At 44.3% G+C, this 14,943-nt stretch overlaps 1 pseudogene; it reads right to left on the bottom strand.

Annotated features, from left to right (window-relative positions):
• Nucleotides 1-2,048: 2,048 nt before the first annotated feature.
• Nucleotides 2,049-14,664, bottom strand: LOC108930110 (uncharacterized; annotated as a pseudogene).
• Between the last annotated feature and the right edge of the window lie 279 nt (nucleotides 14,665-14,943).

The raw sequence follows: 14,943 nt of genomic DNA, 5'->3' as shown, positions 1-14,943 counted from the left end.
TCCTCTCCCCTCATCTTTTTCTACCTCTTCCACTCTTCATCTTCCTCGACCCTCTCCACTACCTCTCACTCTTACACATCTTTCTTTTCCCCTTCTCATTCAAGTGTTCAGGTGGCCGTGTTAATTGTTTGTTTAGAGTGCAGTGACCGGAGTTTTGAGTAATGTGTCAAATCGATTGAAAAAAACTGTACATGGGTGCAACAGTTACATTTACATTTTTTCACTTAGCAGATGCTTTTCTCCAAAGTGACTTACAATGGATACTATGTAGTGTTATCAGCCAACATACCTTATTCACCGCAGTGACTTACACTGCTAGATACACTACTTTCAATGGGTCACACATCAATACATTTTGTGTGTGTGTGTTGACTACTGCATACAATGTATTGTGTGTGTGTTTATTGGTGTGTACAATTTATTATGATAGTGCATACTCCCATCGTAACACTGTTGTACTGTTTTGTTTGTGTGTGTACAACGCATTGTCTCTATGTAATACTGGGTATGAAGAAAATCCCATTTTATCACCGTGGATTCCAGTTATAAGACTTTTGCTTAAATTTCAACAGGTTATTTAGAGCCTTGGGCTGGAATGGAAAAGGATACAAGACATACTTCATGAAAATCACAAACAGTAGGAGTGGGGACAAAAAAATACCACCCACATTGAACGGATTTAACTTAATACTGAGGATAACGAAACTTCAGCTCATACAGGGAACAAATAGGCTGTATCATCACTCCCAATAGCTCATCTTCTTGTAGTATCTCCCACAGGACATACTATGGGACATGGTCATATGACTTTTCCAAGTCCACCAAACATATATCATAGCATATATGATCCCTCAAACAACTGTGCCAAGAAAAAGAGCTGGTCTGCTCTTCTAGAGCCAGGATGAAATTGCCTTCCTTTTGTTCAAACTTAGGATACGATACGATTCATAGAACGATTCATAGAGCTGTAACTAGATGGCCACACATTAATAACATTCTTTGGAGAAAATGCAAGAAGAGAAGAAGAGTTTGCCTGAGAGTGTACGACTGGAGCGATGGACGTTTGTGCTGGTATTTTAATTAAATATAACATTGTTATTGGAAAAGCTCAGAAGTTGGTCTTGTCATTTGTGAACACAAGAAGCTGCAACAGTGTTAGTGATAACTATCTCCTCAAATATCGAGCAGAGTTTCATTGCCAGTCTACTGCGCAGGTTGTGAAAGGGAGACTGAGGCATGTGATTTCACTGCAACTGGAACACAACCTTTATAAAATATAGGGAGCACGACCCAGTGTGCCAGTCCAAAGGTGTTTTGCCTGCCTTCCATAGCACATTGAACAAGTGTATGAGCCATACCACCTCAACACCGTCCAGTTCTTTAACAACTCCAGCCTTACTGTTGAAAAAATTGTCAAAATGCATATCTCTGTGCAACTGAATAAGTAGTAGAACAATTGGTTTTATGAACTATATTATGAAGTATTGTAAAGCGCTGCACTCAGATGGGGCAAAGAAAAACACATGGACACCATTCATTATGAACATTCGTCAAAACACTGACACAGAGCAAAAGGTATAGGTTCAAACACGAGGAAATAATGTTGTTGGGCAGAGAACACTTTTTCTTTCTCACAGAACAGAATGGATTACCAGCCCACCAAAGGTGTCTGGTTCCACACACTGTCCAACTTGACAGGTAAAAATTTCTCCACTTTTTTCTCAAGACCCTACTTTTTTTTTTTGGTTTCAACTTTTAACAAGCAAAGTAAAAAGGAATCATTGATCTCAGTGCACACACATTCCTCCACTATGTGCAAACAAACAAGTGAAAATATTAAAAGTAAAACCGCAAACTATTTACAAAAACATCCAAATACTCAAATCAAACACCATTCCTCTACTTTCAACCATTCATATTTTACAGTGCATTCTTAAGTCAAACCAAAAGTAGAAAAGGTAAAATATTACATTTAAACATCAAACTTGACAAAATTAAAGAAATCAGAAATTCCATAAATAAGATTAAAAGAGTAAAAGCAGAGCCACTCAGGCTTTGAGTGATGTTAAAACATGTTCTGCAGCAATGTGGCACACCTCTTCTTGCATGGCGCCGGGGCTGCTGCCCAGTAGAATGTGAGCCATGCCGGTGACGGACAGTGTAACACCCGCCACTTGGTACACGAAGCAGAGGAAGCCCCCTGGCTCTGTGTGGCAATACTGAACGTCGCACAGCACCTTCTTGGCCATGGAGACGGCACAGCGAGAGGCGTACAGAACCACTGAAGCAATGCTCTTCGCATCCCTGGCGGCCTTTAGGGTAACGAACTTCACTCCCTCAGAAAGACCACCTGCAGCAACTGCTCCCACTTCACGCTGGTGAGCAGCTCCTCCAGGCACAGCTGCCATTTCTCGGTGCTGTGGAGCACCACCAGGTGCATGCCTTCCTGCAACTTGTGGCTGTGCAGGGAGCAGACGACCTCAGCGGCGCTCTGCGGGGTCACCGTACTTTGCTTAGGCAAAGCCCCTGTTCTGCCCACTGAAGTTCATCATTAGAAACCTGTAGAGGGGGGCCACCACCTGGAAGAGGGGGATGAGCCGGTCCTCATACACGTCCCATGGGATCCGACTGATGTAGACTTCACAGCCGGACCCCGGTGCTGGTCCATTCCAACCAGGAGGTGGACCTTCGTTCTTCTGCTGACCATTGACCTGGACCAGCTTTGTGGATGTCTTCTGGACCAAGGCTTCTAATGAAGAAAGACTCTTGGGGTTCAGCACCTCTCAGGCTTTCTTCTTTCAGTAGAAGTGACACTGACCCCCTTCAATTTCCCGTGAGCCCTCACAGCGGTTGAACAACTAATTCACATTTCACCTACAATTCTCAGCTATTTACAATGAAAGCCTTTTCCCGCTCAAACATGACACTACCCAGTAACGCAGGTCGTTACAGTATGCTTACTGTGTGACTAAAAGGCTTAAAAAACTTTAACTCATATTGGAAAGATAAAAAATAAAAAGGGAATGCAATGCTGTTTAACAGAATCCCACATATCACAAGGGTCTAGAAAGCATAAACCTGTATGTTTAGAATGCAAAAAATAATAACTGAAGGAAAAGATGAAGTAAAACTTTCTGAAGGATAGTTAGAAACACTCAAACATTTGTGCTGAAACATAAACAAAGATTGTCTTTGTGGATGTAGCTTGGGAGGACAGACGTGTCCCTTTGCTGCAAATTCCAACTGGTCATATTGGTACAGAGTAAAAAGCTTTTTCTTTGACATTTCCAGCATAGAGGCCTTACACCACCATAGTAACAGAGATGGTTTTAAACCACCAGAGTTGTTAAACATTTCCTCCTGGTAGGAGGGCATGTCTATCAGGCTGAGGAGTTTTCGTGCTCCTCCTGTTGAGTTCAAGTTAAGTATCTTATTCAAGAGTACAAGAGTAGTGGGGATTCAAAGCTGTCTCCTTCAAGCAGAAGGTGGCTGCTCTAACAACCTATTGCTATGGCTGAAAAAGATAAGGCTGCACATTAGAAGATTATTGTAAACATTAAGATAGAGGCAAAAACAAGGGGTAGCAGGAAGCACAGTGGCCAGTGCTCTCAGCTTTGGATTTAGAGATCGCAGGTTTGAATCTCTCCCCCTGCTGTAGTACCCTTGAACAATGCACTTAGCCTGAACTGTCCCAGTAAAAAAAAAAATACACAACTGTATAAATGGGTAAGTAATTGAAGGTAGACATGATTCTAATTCTTTTTGGAGAGAAGAGTCAGCTAAATGTACTGCCACGCCCACACCTCTGGGCCAACACGGAACACCTGGGACGCAACGCAGACTGCAGCAAAGGCTGCGTCGGACAACCAGCTGATGGGGAACCTTGATCTGCCTCCTCCAGCCATTTCCTGTTCCCGAACCCGTCCCTTGTTCCCCCGATCTACTGCCTCCTTTGCTTCGGATCATCGACCTCTTGCCTGTACACTGACCTCGCCTTTTGGATCCTCCCTGTTACGACGTTCGCACCTCGAAGACCCTTTGCCCGTCCTCTGACCTCCTCTCTTGGATTTCCCCGAAGACACCACGATTACCGCTCTGCACTTGGGTCCACCGCTTCCCTCAGACGCGACCATGACAGAAGGTTCCGCCACGTATACGGATCCAGCGGAGCTGAACCATCTCCAGGCGGAGTTGGACTCGCGTGAAGCACGCTTGGCCGGTATGGAACAGACGCTCCACAACCTCATCGCCTCTTACAAGCAGGTGGTAAGCGTGCTGAATACGTCGCGTGCGCCCACACAGCCCATTGAGAAACCCGCAGCCGGTCCTGCAGCGCCTGACTCGTCGAACGCAACTCCTTCTCCATCACGCGGTTTCCACTTGTCTCCCCCGACCCGCTTTGACAGGACCCCAGCACAATGTGAAGGCTTCTTGTTTCAATGTGAGCTGGTTTTTTTCTAGTATGCCCCTAGTTTACAGCACAGAACAGAGCCGGATCACCTACGTCCTCTCTCTGCTCACGGGCAGAGCACTTGAGTGGGCAACAGCAGTTTGGACAAATGAAATGGCTTCCCCAGCACTTATGCGCAGTTCAAGAGCCGGTTCCTCGCCATTTTCGGACTGGCTCAGGAACAGCTGAGTGAAAGACTCATGAATCTACAGCAAGGTGACTGACCCGTGGCAGATTACACCATAGAATTTCGTGTTCTCGCAGAACGCAGCGATTGGGGAGAGAGAGCCTTGTTGGCTAGTTTTCGCTGTGGTCTAACCCACGCATCCGTGGTGAAATGGTGTTCCGAGGAGAAAGATGGACCCTTGATCGGTTCACAGAAACCGCTGTTACTTTAGATAACCAGATCAGAACCCAGGGACCAGCCTCAGAACCGGCCCCCATTCTGCATCAACCCGACCCTGAGTTGCCATTCGTGGTGGAGGTTGACGCCTCTGAGTCAGGGGTAGGCGCTGTCCTTTCTCAGAGGCAAGGTAAGCCTGTGAAATTATACCCTTGTGCATTTTTTTCCAGGAAACTGTCTGAGGCCGAACGAAACTACGACATAGGGAATAGAGAGCTCCTAACAATTAAATTAGCCCTAGAAGAGTGGAGACATTGGCTGGAAGGGGCACAATACCCTTTTTTGGTACTCACTGATCATAAGAATTTACAATATCTGCAGACAGCCCGGCGCCTCAACGCATCAGGCCAGGTGGGCGCTGTTCTTTTCTCGGTTCAACTTTACTGTCACTTACAGACCAGGTCCAAAGAACATCAAAGCGGACGCCCTTTCCCGGCTGCATGACGAAACGCAGGAGGTAACGGAACCAGACTACATCCTGCCCAGGTCCTGCTTTGTGGCACCTGTTCAGTGGGACTTCACCCAGGACCTGGCCCAAGCCCAACAAGGGGACCCCGAACCATCAGGTAAACCTTCTGGAAAACAATATGTTCCACCAGGTCTGAGGACCACTCTCTTACAGTGGGCCCATGACCATCCAGTGGCAGGGCACCCGGGGTTTGGGAAGACTCAGGCTAGGATCCAGCAGCTCTACTGGTGGCCGTCCCTCCGGGAAGATGTACAGGACTACATCCGGGCGTGTCTAGTCTGTGCTCAGTCCAAGGCTTCAAATCAGAGTCCAGCAGGGCTCCTGGAACCCCTGCCGGTACCCAACCGTCCCTGGACGCACCTAGCATTAGATTTCTTAGTGGACCTCCCACTGTCAGATGGTAAGACCACCATCTTCACCGTGATCGATCGTTTTTCCAAGGGCTGTCGCTTGATTCCTTTGCCCAAGCTCCCCTCTGCCTTGGAGACAGCAGAGTTGCTGTTTCAGCATGTATTCCGGCTCTACGGTATACCCGAAGACAGACATAGTGTCCGACAGGGGTCCTCAGTTCACATTGCGTGTGTGGAGGGCCTTTTGGGGAAAAAACTCAGGGTCGCAGTGAGTATGACCTCGGGGTACCACCCTCAAGCCAATGGGCAGGTAGAACGGCTACAGCAAGACATGGGTCGGTACCTCAGAAGCTATTGTCTTGAACACCCAACTCACTGGGTTCGATACCTTCCGTGGGCAGAGTATGCCCACAATACGCTCACCCATACCGCTACAGGTGTCTCTCCGTTTCAGTGCATCTTGGGGTACCAGCCACCATTGTTTCCATGGCAACCGGGATCCAGCGATGTGCCGGCTGTGGACTCCTGGTATCGAACCAGCAGCGAGGTATGGGCAGCTGTCAGACGACATCTCCAAGAATCACAAACCCGTATCAAACATCAAGCCGATCGATATCGGCGGCACCTCTCCCTTACACCCGGACAGAGGGTATGGCTATCAACCTGGGGTTTCCACGGACCATATATGTCAAAGAAACTCAGCCCAAGGTACATAGGACCCTTTAAGATTATCCGCAGAGTTACCCCGGTCTCATATCGCCTGCAACTGCCCCAACACCTATGCACACACCCGACGTTCCACGTATCCTTCCTCAAACCCTTGGCCACCTCCCTACACCAGCCCGCAAGCACGCCTCCAGACCCGATTCTCCTGCCTGAGGGTGGCGCACCAGCGTATGCGGTACGGGCGCTCCTGGATTCCCGCCGTCGTGGAGGGGTACTTCAGTATCTGGTGGATTGGGAAGGATACGGACCTGAGGAACGGTGCTGGGTAGCGGCACGAGACATCCTTGATCCAAGCCTCATGGCCGACTTCCACAGGAGTCATCCGGATTGGCCCGCACCTCGGCCTCGAGGCCGTCCCCCTGGTCGCCCTCGAGTGTTTGGGACCGATCTTCGGGGGGGGGGGGGGTACTGCCACGCCCACACCTCCGGGCCAACACGGAACACCTGGGACGCAATGCAGACTGCAGCATAAAAGGCTGCGTCGGACAACCAGCTGATGCGGAACCTTGATCTGCCTCCTCGTTAGCGACCTTCTCCAGCCATTTCCTGTTCCCGAACGCCTTCCCCGAACCCGTCCCTTGTTCCCCCGATCTACTGCCTCCTTCGGATCATCGACCTCTTGCCTGTACACTGACCTCGCCTTTTGGATCCTCCCTGTTACGACGTTCGCCCCTCGAAGACCCTTTGCCTGTCCTCTGACCTCCTTTCTTGGATTTCCCTGAAGACACCACGATTACCGCTCTGCGCTGGGGTCCACCGCTTCCCTCAGACGCGACCATGACATGTACACAAAAAGTCAGATTTGTTCATGTAAAATGTTTTATTAAAAGCTCTTGAAATTCTCACAAGGCAAGTCACATTAGATTATATATTTATAGTTTGTAAAACCCGGAGAGAAATAGAGCAAACACACACACACACACACACACACGCTAGCTGAAGCCGTTTGTTCCAAGCAAGCTTGCAGCAAGCCGGAGCATAACTCAGCAACTCAGGACACAAGGCTGGAGGGGGAGGGAACACAGCAAAGTGGGACTCGAACCCCAGACCCACCAGAGAGCAAGATCCGGCCAACCCTACTGCAACACTGCGCCCCCTGATAGAGCAAATAAATTATTTAAAACACTCTATATGGCGTTAACTGGATAATAGAAGATGTTGATTAAATAGATGTAACTCAAAGCATAGTTTATATATACTGATTCAGCTGACACATTTCTAAAGCAACTTACAATATTAAGGTTATAACTATTAGAAGCCTACAACTGTTTACCCATTTACACAGCTGGGTAATGTCACTAGACAAATTCTTACGGTACCTAAGTACCTTGCTCAAAGTTACTACAGCCAGAGGTGAGAGTTGAACCTACAACCTTTGGGTCTGAAGAGAGTAACTCTCAACATTATACTACCAGCTATCCCCTAACATAAGCACAAAGTACAAAGCTGTGATAAGGAACAAGATAATTAAACATTGTAAAGTTATATTACATACACAGAGATGACACTGTGGTTAAGGACATTGGCTTGCAGCCGTAGTTTGGTTTAAGCACCAGAGGCTGTTTTAGCGCAGTTATCCTCTCCTGATTTGTTCTAGTGAAATGGCCGGCTGAACAAGTGTGGAGAATGATATGATGATGTAAATGAATGGAAACACCATAACAATTACTTGTTTGAAATGATACTCTGTCTACACCAAAACAGTAAACAGTAAATCCCACAGTAGCATTAAATGCATGTATTAAAATCTGGGGACAGGATATAAGCATGAGTGACACGGAATCCCATTTATACAGTGTTGCCTGAAAGTATGTGAACCCCATGGCAGTGGTCATTATTTTTGTATAAAATATTAAACTGAACTTACAAAATGAATAAATGATTATGATTTACCCACCTGATTCCATTTACCTATTTGGTTTAACCAGTGTAAATTGGGAATCATATTTTTACACCTGCACTAATTCCTTTTTTTTCTACTACACTACACACGGTTTCCTCTACACCAATGCATGGAATTGGTGATTGCGCACCAGTTATGTCAGATGAGAAAGACTGCTTCTCATTAAGCTTTAATTTCATGCTGAAACTGGACACTGACGTCCGGATGTAAAATGAACATGGACGTGTTTTTCTGTAACATTTGGACACAGACCTAAAGCACAGTGATCTCAACAAAGTGTATATACAAGTGTAAATGGCAAACCCAGACATAAAGTGCATGGGTGACACTGAGGACACGAAGTAAGAGAGACACAAAAAGTATCTTACATTAAGTGAAGTGAGACTGTTGCACGAAGAGAGTTCATACAAAGGCACGACAGCAATGGGGTGATACACAGGACCTGGACAGGACAGGAGCTCAGGACTAACAAACATACTCGAACAGTTACTGGAGAAACAGGTCAGTGAACAGGAATTGCTATAGAATCACAGGTTAAACTGGACACTGATGTGCCAGCAGTAAAGAGCTGATCAAGAATGCACGAAGTACTGATGTATCCGTTAGTCCCTTTTATAGGGCTGGGAACGTAATGAGCTGAAAACAGGTGTGTTGGCTTAGTTGCATAGCTCTTGTGAGGTGTCTTTGGTGGACATCGGCGATTTCACCCTCTGGGGTCATGACAGATACAAGGGGTTCACATACTTTCAAGTAGCAATGTACATTGCTTTTTGGAAATCCATGGTAATGTGTTTCCAACAGTCCCATTAAATCAAAAGACTCGATCCTGTGGGCACAAAACACATCCACAGACTTGGAAACAACAGATAGCAGAATCATGTGTGAAAATGGTGTGGATGGAAATCTCAGAGCTGCATCTTCAAACTCTGTGCTGTTGACTGCAGAGAAACTCTTCACTGACTGAAAAGAAATGACACTTCACATGTGTTGTCCACACCTTTAGAGTGGGTGTGTTTTAAAACCTATTTACAGGCTAAAACAGAACAGAAAAAATGTACCCAGTACACATTTCTCACTCTCTTATATTAATATTATTAAAGTGTAACATACCTCTTTACTGTATTCCCCTCTTTAAAATATCCATGTACAATGTATTACATTCTCCACTTAAACGTCTTCTTGACCTATTCTTCTTGGAATTCAAACTGATTTTTTTGGCTAAGTATAAAATACTTCATGCCTCCATCAAATGCTGTCATGCGCTGGACTCTGAAGGTTACTGAGATACTTACTGTGACACAGAGCTGTAGATGACCCCATCATCGTGGTTCTGCTGCTCACTGCCTGCAGACCTGGACAGAACCACAGACCAACATTAACATCATGCTCTTGAGATAACAAAAGTTATTAAATGAATGGCATTAATTTACTTGTTTAACAGGATCTTTCTATCCCAAAATCCCCTGTCATGTAACAGTCTAATTTGTCCACTCAATTTACTGATGATACCTCTAATTTTTTCAGGTAATATTTTATTTTTTGGCCTCTAGCTAGTGATGATATTTTATGTATGTAAATGAGCCAAAGTCTGCACTCACTTCTCTAGTGGTTTCTTCTGTTTAAAGTGAACAGAGGCATAACTGACTTCCTCCTCAGATGTACCTTCCTGTTTGCGGCCCGTGGTCACGGAACCAGTGCTGATGTTGGAATTCTTAAAAAGAAAGGATGGAAGAGACAGACAGACACATAGATAGATAGATAGATAGACAGATAGATAGACATAATGAAATTCAGAGATTCAGAACACCATGACCCTGATATGGGCAAGCAGTTAGTGAATCTTTGTGTCAATCACTATTTAAGTATAAAATTACACATGCAACTTAAGGATTGTTTTTTAAGTCCCACAAGGTGGTACAGCGGGCGCAGATGGTGCCTCGCAGTTTTCAGACACCTTGCTCCCAGCTCTGTTTTGTTCGAACAACAGCGACCTGCACTGTACAAGCTTATTAATACCAAACACACACACACACACATACATTCTCTGAAACCGCTTGTCCTAAGCAGGATGGCGGCGAGCCAGAGCTTAACCCGGCAACACAGGGCGCAAGGCTGGAGGGGGAGGGGACACATCCAGGACGGGATGGTAATGATACAAAGTTACCAAATTACAAAAAGTTAATTACCAAAGCTGATTACAAAGTTGACGGTGTAATATTTTGATATTATATATTGTCCATATCACAGATATCTAACAATAAAATTATGAGCACTTTATTACCTGTGCTTTTCTTTCTCTGTCATCTTCTTCTGGAGTCTTCTTCCTGAAAAACAGACATGAAAACACACATATAAAAACACACCAACATATACTGCAGTGCAGTTACTTGGCATCGTTGTATTTCAGGTTACACCTGGTGCAAATATAAATTAAAAGCATCAAATGATGTCAATATTAAATGAAAGACAGAACACTCACCTTTTAAAGTAAATGAGCACCACAAGAACTACAACCAGGACAGCCAGCAGCGTCCCCACTATAATAAATATCAGTGACGAATTTGAAGCCTCTGGATCAGGAGGACAGGAGGGCACTGTTGAGAATAATTACAATAGACTGGTTAAACTCAACCACCGGTTGGTCACTGCAAGAGTCTGAGTCACAGTTTTAGTTGACCTAGTGATATAAACAGTTTTTCCCATCACTGGTGTTCTTTAAAAAGATTAAGCTAATACATCAGTTATTTCACAGTCTATCCATTCACGATCAGTAATCGCTGCTCCAATGCAGGGTCGCAGTTCTCTGGAATGCTCCCTGGGAGTGTAAGGTGTGAAGCAATGTTCACTCTGGACAGGACCTGAATCACTGACAACGCAATTGACAAAGCAGTTTCAAATACCTCGGAGTGCACATATCTGAGGATCTGACCTGGACTCATCACACTCAAGCCCAGGTGAAAAAAGCCAGGCAACGGCTGTACCACCTGAGACAGCTGAGGAAATTCAGGATCTCCCCAGCGATCCTGAAAGCTTTCTATATCGGGGCTATAGAGAGTACACTGAATCAATGCATCTCGGTGTGGTACGGGAACTGCTCATCCCAAGACCGCAAAGCCTTGCAGAGAGTGGTGCGCATAGCTGAGCGCATCTCCAGGACTGCTCTTCCCCCGGCTGCATGACATCTACACCAGGAGATGCAGAGCAAGGGCTGATAAGATTCTTAATGACCCCAACCATCTATCTAATTCACTGTTCTGCCTGTTGCAGTCTGGCAGACACTATCCTAGTCTGATGGCCAGAACTGAGAGGCTCAAGAGGAGCTTCTTCCCTCAGGCCATCAGACCCCTCAACATGGACATATCCTGTACTTTAAGTATTTCGGTGGCATGTTATTCATTCATCAGTGCTGCACATTGCACTTTATCATTGCATATTGCATATTCAATACCTGCACATTTTTTTGTTCCCTAGACCTCAATTTTAGTTTTTTTACATTTTAGCTTTAATTCAGTTCCCTGTACATTTTCTTTTTTAACTTGAATTATATTCACTTGGGGTGCGGTGGTGCAGTGGGTTGGACCGCAGTCCTGCTGTCCGGTGGGTCTGGGGTTCAAGTCCTGCTTGGGGTGCCTTGCGGCGGACTGGCGTCCCGTCCTGGGTGTGTCCCTTCCCCCTCCAGCCTTACGCCCTGAGTTGCCGGGTTAGGCTCTGGTTCCCCGTGACCCCGTAAGGGACAAGCGGTTCAGATAGTGTGTGTGTGTGTGTTTGCACAGTCTACAGAGTTGACTAGATTAACATTTCACTACAGGTTGTATGTATGCCTAACTGTGTATGTGACAAATAAAATCTTGAATCACACTTTCACTGACAAATATTTTTTTTTTTTACTTACATTCATCAGACACTTTTCTCCAAAGCAACTTACAATGTTAAGGTCACAATTATTTACCCATTTATACAGCTGGGTAATTTTACTGGAGCATTTTAGGGTAAGTACCTTGCTCAAGGGTACTATAGCCAGAGGTGGGGATCAAACCTGTGATCATTGGGTCCAAAGGCAGCAGCTGTCTCTTATACCATACATACCAACTACAGCCATTATAGCTATCAATACTCTGGAGACTCCCAAATGAATAAATGTAAATGAAACATGCGTTTGAACTGTGGCAGGAAACCAGAGCACCAAGACTCAAGAGGAAATCTACCTGAACATGAGGTGCATGCAGACTCCACAAAGACTGCATCTGATCTGACCCACATGAAAACCCAGGGGCCAGGAGCTCTGAGGCACCAGCCCTATGATACACTAGTGTCAGTAAAAAAAAATTTTACGTTGCAAGTATATTTTGATTGCTGTGTGTGAAAAAATACAAGGTGAACTTCTCACCTTGAATGTTCAGCTGGAACTCTTCAGATTGATCGCCTCCACCTTTGAAAGTGCAGGAGTAGTTTCCTTTATTTCGGCACAAGACACGATTGAAGTGCAGTGTGGAGTGTGTCTCTTGGAGGCGCTCTTTGTCCTTAACCCAGATGAACTCTGATTGGCTGAGAGAGCAGCCCTTTGTGGCACAAGTTAGATTAACTGAATCTCCTTCTCTTATTGTTCCATTTCCACTCGAGGAGTTCATCAACACTCTTAATTCTGTGTAGGAATAAATTCAGAAGGAACTTTTAACACTTCCTCACTAAAACTTAGTGACACTTTACTCACTGTGCAGGCTATTTCAACGGAAAATCATATAGATATAAAGGGTGAATTTTACAGAAGTCTGAATATCACTGCAGTCAAACAAAATACCTACAGACAGTATTGGTCAAACAACAAATTAATGGATTTAGTATTAAACTTCAAAATGCTCAGATTTATCCAGTATAATAGATAAATTTCTCCTCTTGAGCTCTATTTATTTTTGTCCTATTTAGAGGAAATATGTTAAAAAAAAACTCCCAAACTCCACAACAGCAAAATCACACCTTAAAGAGGACATTATATACTTGTAAACCTCAGTTACCATGAATCCAAGAAAAAAATCCACAAGCTTCTGTTATTGGCATTTGCTACAGGAAATGATGCTTTTGTATTCTGTTAAGTAACAGGTGTGTCATGTGTTCCCGTCTATCAGTCAGTTGTTTTCTGACTCTGGGGTTTGATGGTATTCCAGCCAGGAGAGGGATCCACAGTGACTTCCCTTCACAGTCAAACCCCCAGGTTTCCCACTTTTCCTGACATGTCTCGAGCTCTGTGACGTTCCAGCCCACCAAACCTATGGGCCTGCTGTATGTTTGTTTGAAATCTTAATATAACATATAAAAAAGTCTTACCACTTACCGGTAATAATTAGTGTGACTCCATCTTGACCAGTCCATCTGTCCTTATCACTGATAAATCTGAATCTATACTCTCCAGCATCTGTGTCTGTAATGTTCTTTACTTTCAGAGTGCAGTTCTTCTGTTTATCGCTCAAACACTGTGCTCTGTCTTTGAACTGTGGTGCAATGCTTCTATTTTCACTGTGACACACATATTCAGTGCCAGTGCAGTACATATGATTAAGACACCACATTTCCTCCTGCACATTTCCTTCTGGATAATCATATGTACATTTAATGATCACAGTAGATCCTCTCACTGCACAGACTGGTTTCTCCGGATACCACACAGCCCACTGACCACCCAAGACCCCTGGAAAATATTAATGACACTGAACTCAGGACAGGGGAATAGACTGTGTCAATGAAGATGCTGATGTCACATAAATGTACAACATTAACTGCAGGAAATACAGTTTCAGAAATCATAGCATGAGCTCATCAACTAAAATTTGCTGTATCAAATCTCAGTACAAACTCTACTAGTGTACCCTTCAGAACCACATTTATGTTCAGCTGTTATTAAAATGTTTAAAAATGTATAAATATCCAGTAGGAGCAAACATCATTTAAGTAAGAAAACAATAATTACATGCATATGTTTAGATTTCTACTGCTATCATTCCTACTTACAGGAAATTGTGAAAACACAATCAAATATGCTTTTATTCAAAAGGAATACATCTCAGATTCAATTTTCTTAACCGTTGTGTCATGTAACAAAAACTTGAAAACTAAACACTCCTGACCAAATACTTAAAAATGCTTTATCCTCTTGACCATGCCATGATAAACATCAATTTAAATCAATGTTTAACATTTCTCATAATGAAAATATATAAATTTTAATGTTGCTGTATTTCTCACCAGGTAGGATGAGCAGAGTCAGAGCCCAGAAATTAGGTGTCTTTCCAGCTCCCATCTCTGTTACAACATTTGCTCTGCTGATGTGTACAAGTCTTTTCACGCTTTTATCCTGTTGATTCCTCATGTTGCATATCTTGCGATAGATCATTAAAATTGAAAAAAAAAAAAAATTCTCAGTATGTTGTAGGAAGACGCATTGCACTTTTTACTTGCAAAACCTCAACCATATGCAGTGTGCAGGGAACTATGAGTAAATAGAATAGAGAACCAGGGGTTCAACATGAAAGAGGGTGTTCTTCCTTTTTCAGTGTGGGTAACATTTTTTCTTTGCAAGTTTTAAATTGCAGTGAAACTTTGGGTGAGGTGTGCAGCTCATTAGTCCTACAATTGTCTGTAATAATTCCA

This window comes from Scleropages formosus, chromosome 6 (genome assembly GCF_900964775.1).
Source record: "Scleropages formosus chromosome 6, fSclFor1.1, whole genome shotgun sequence".
NCBI lineage: Eukaryota > Metazoa > Chordata > Actinopteri > Osteoglossiformes > Osteoglossidae > Scleropages > Scleropages formosus.
The sequence above is the reverse complement of the archived record's forward strand: the minus strand, read 5'-3'. Positions and strand labels throughout refer to the sequence as shown.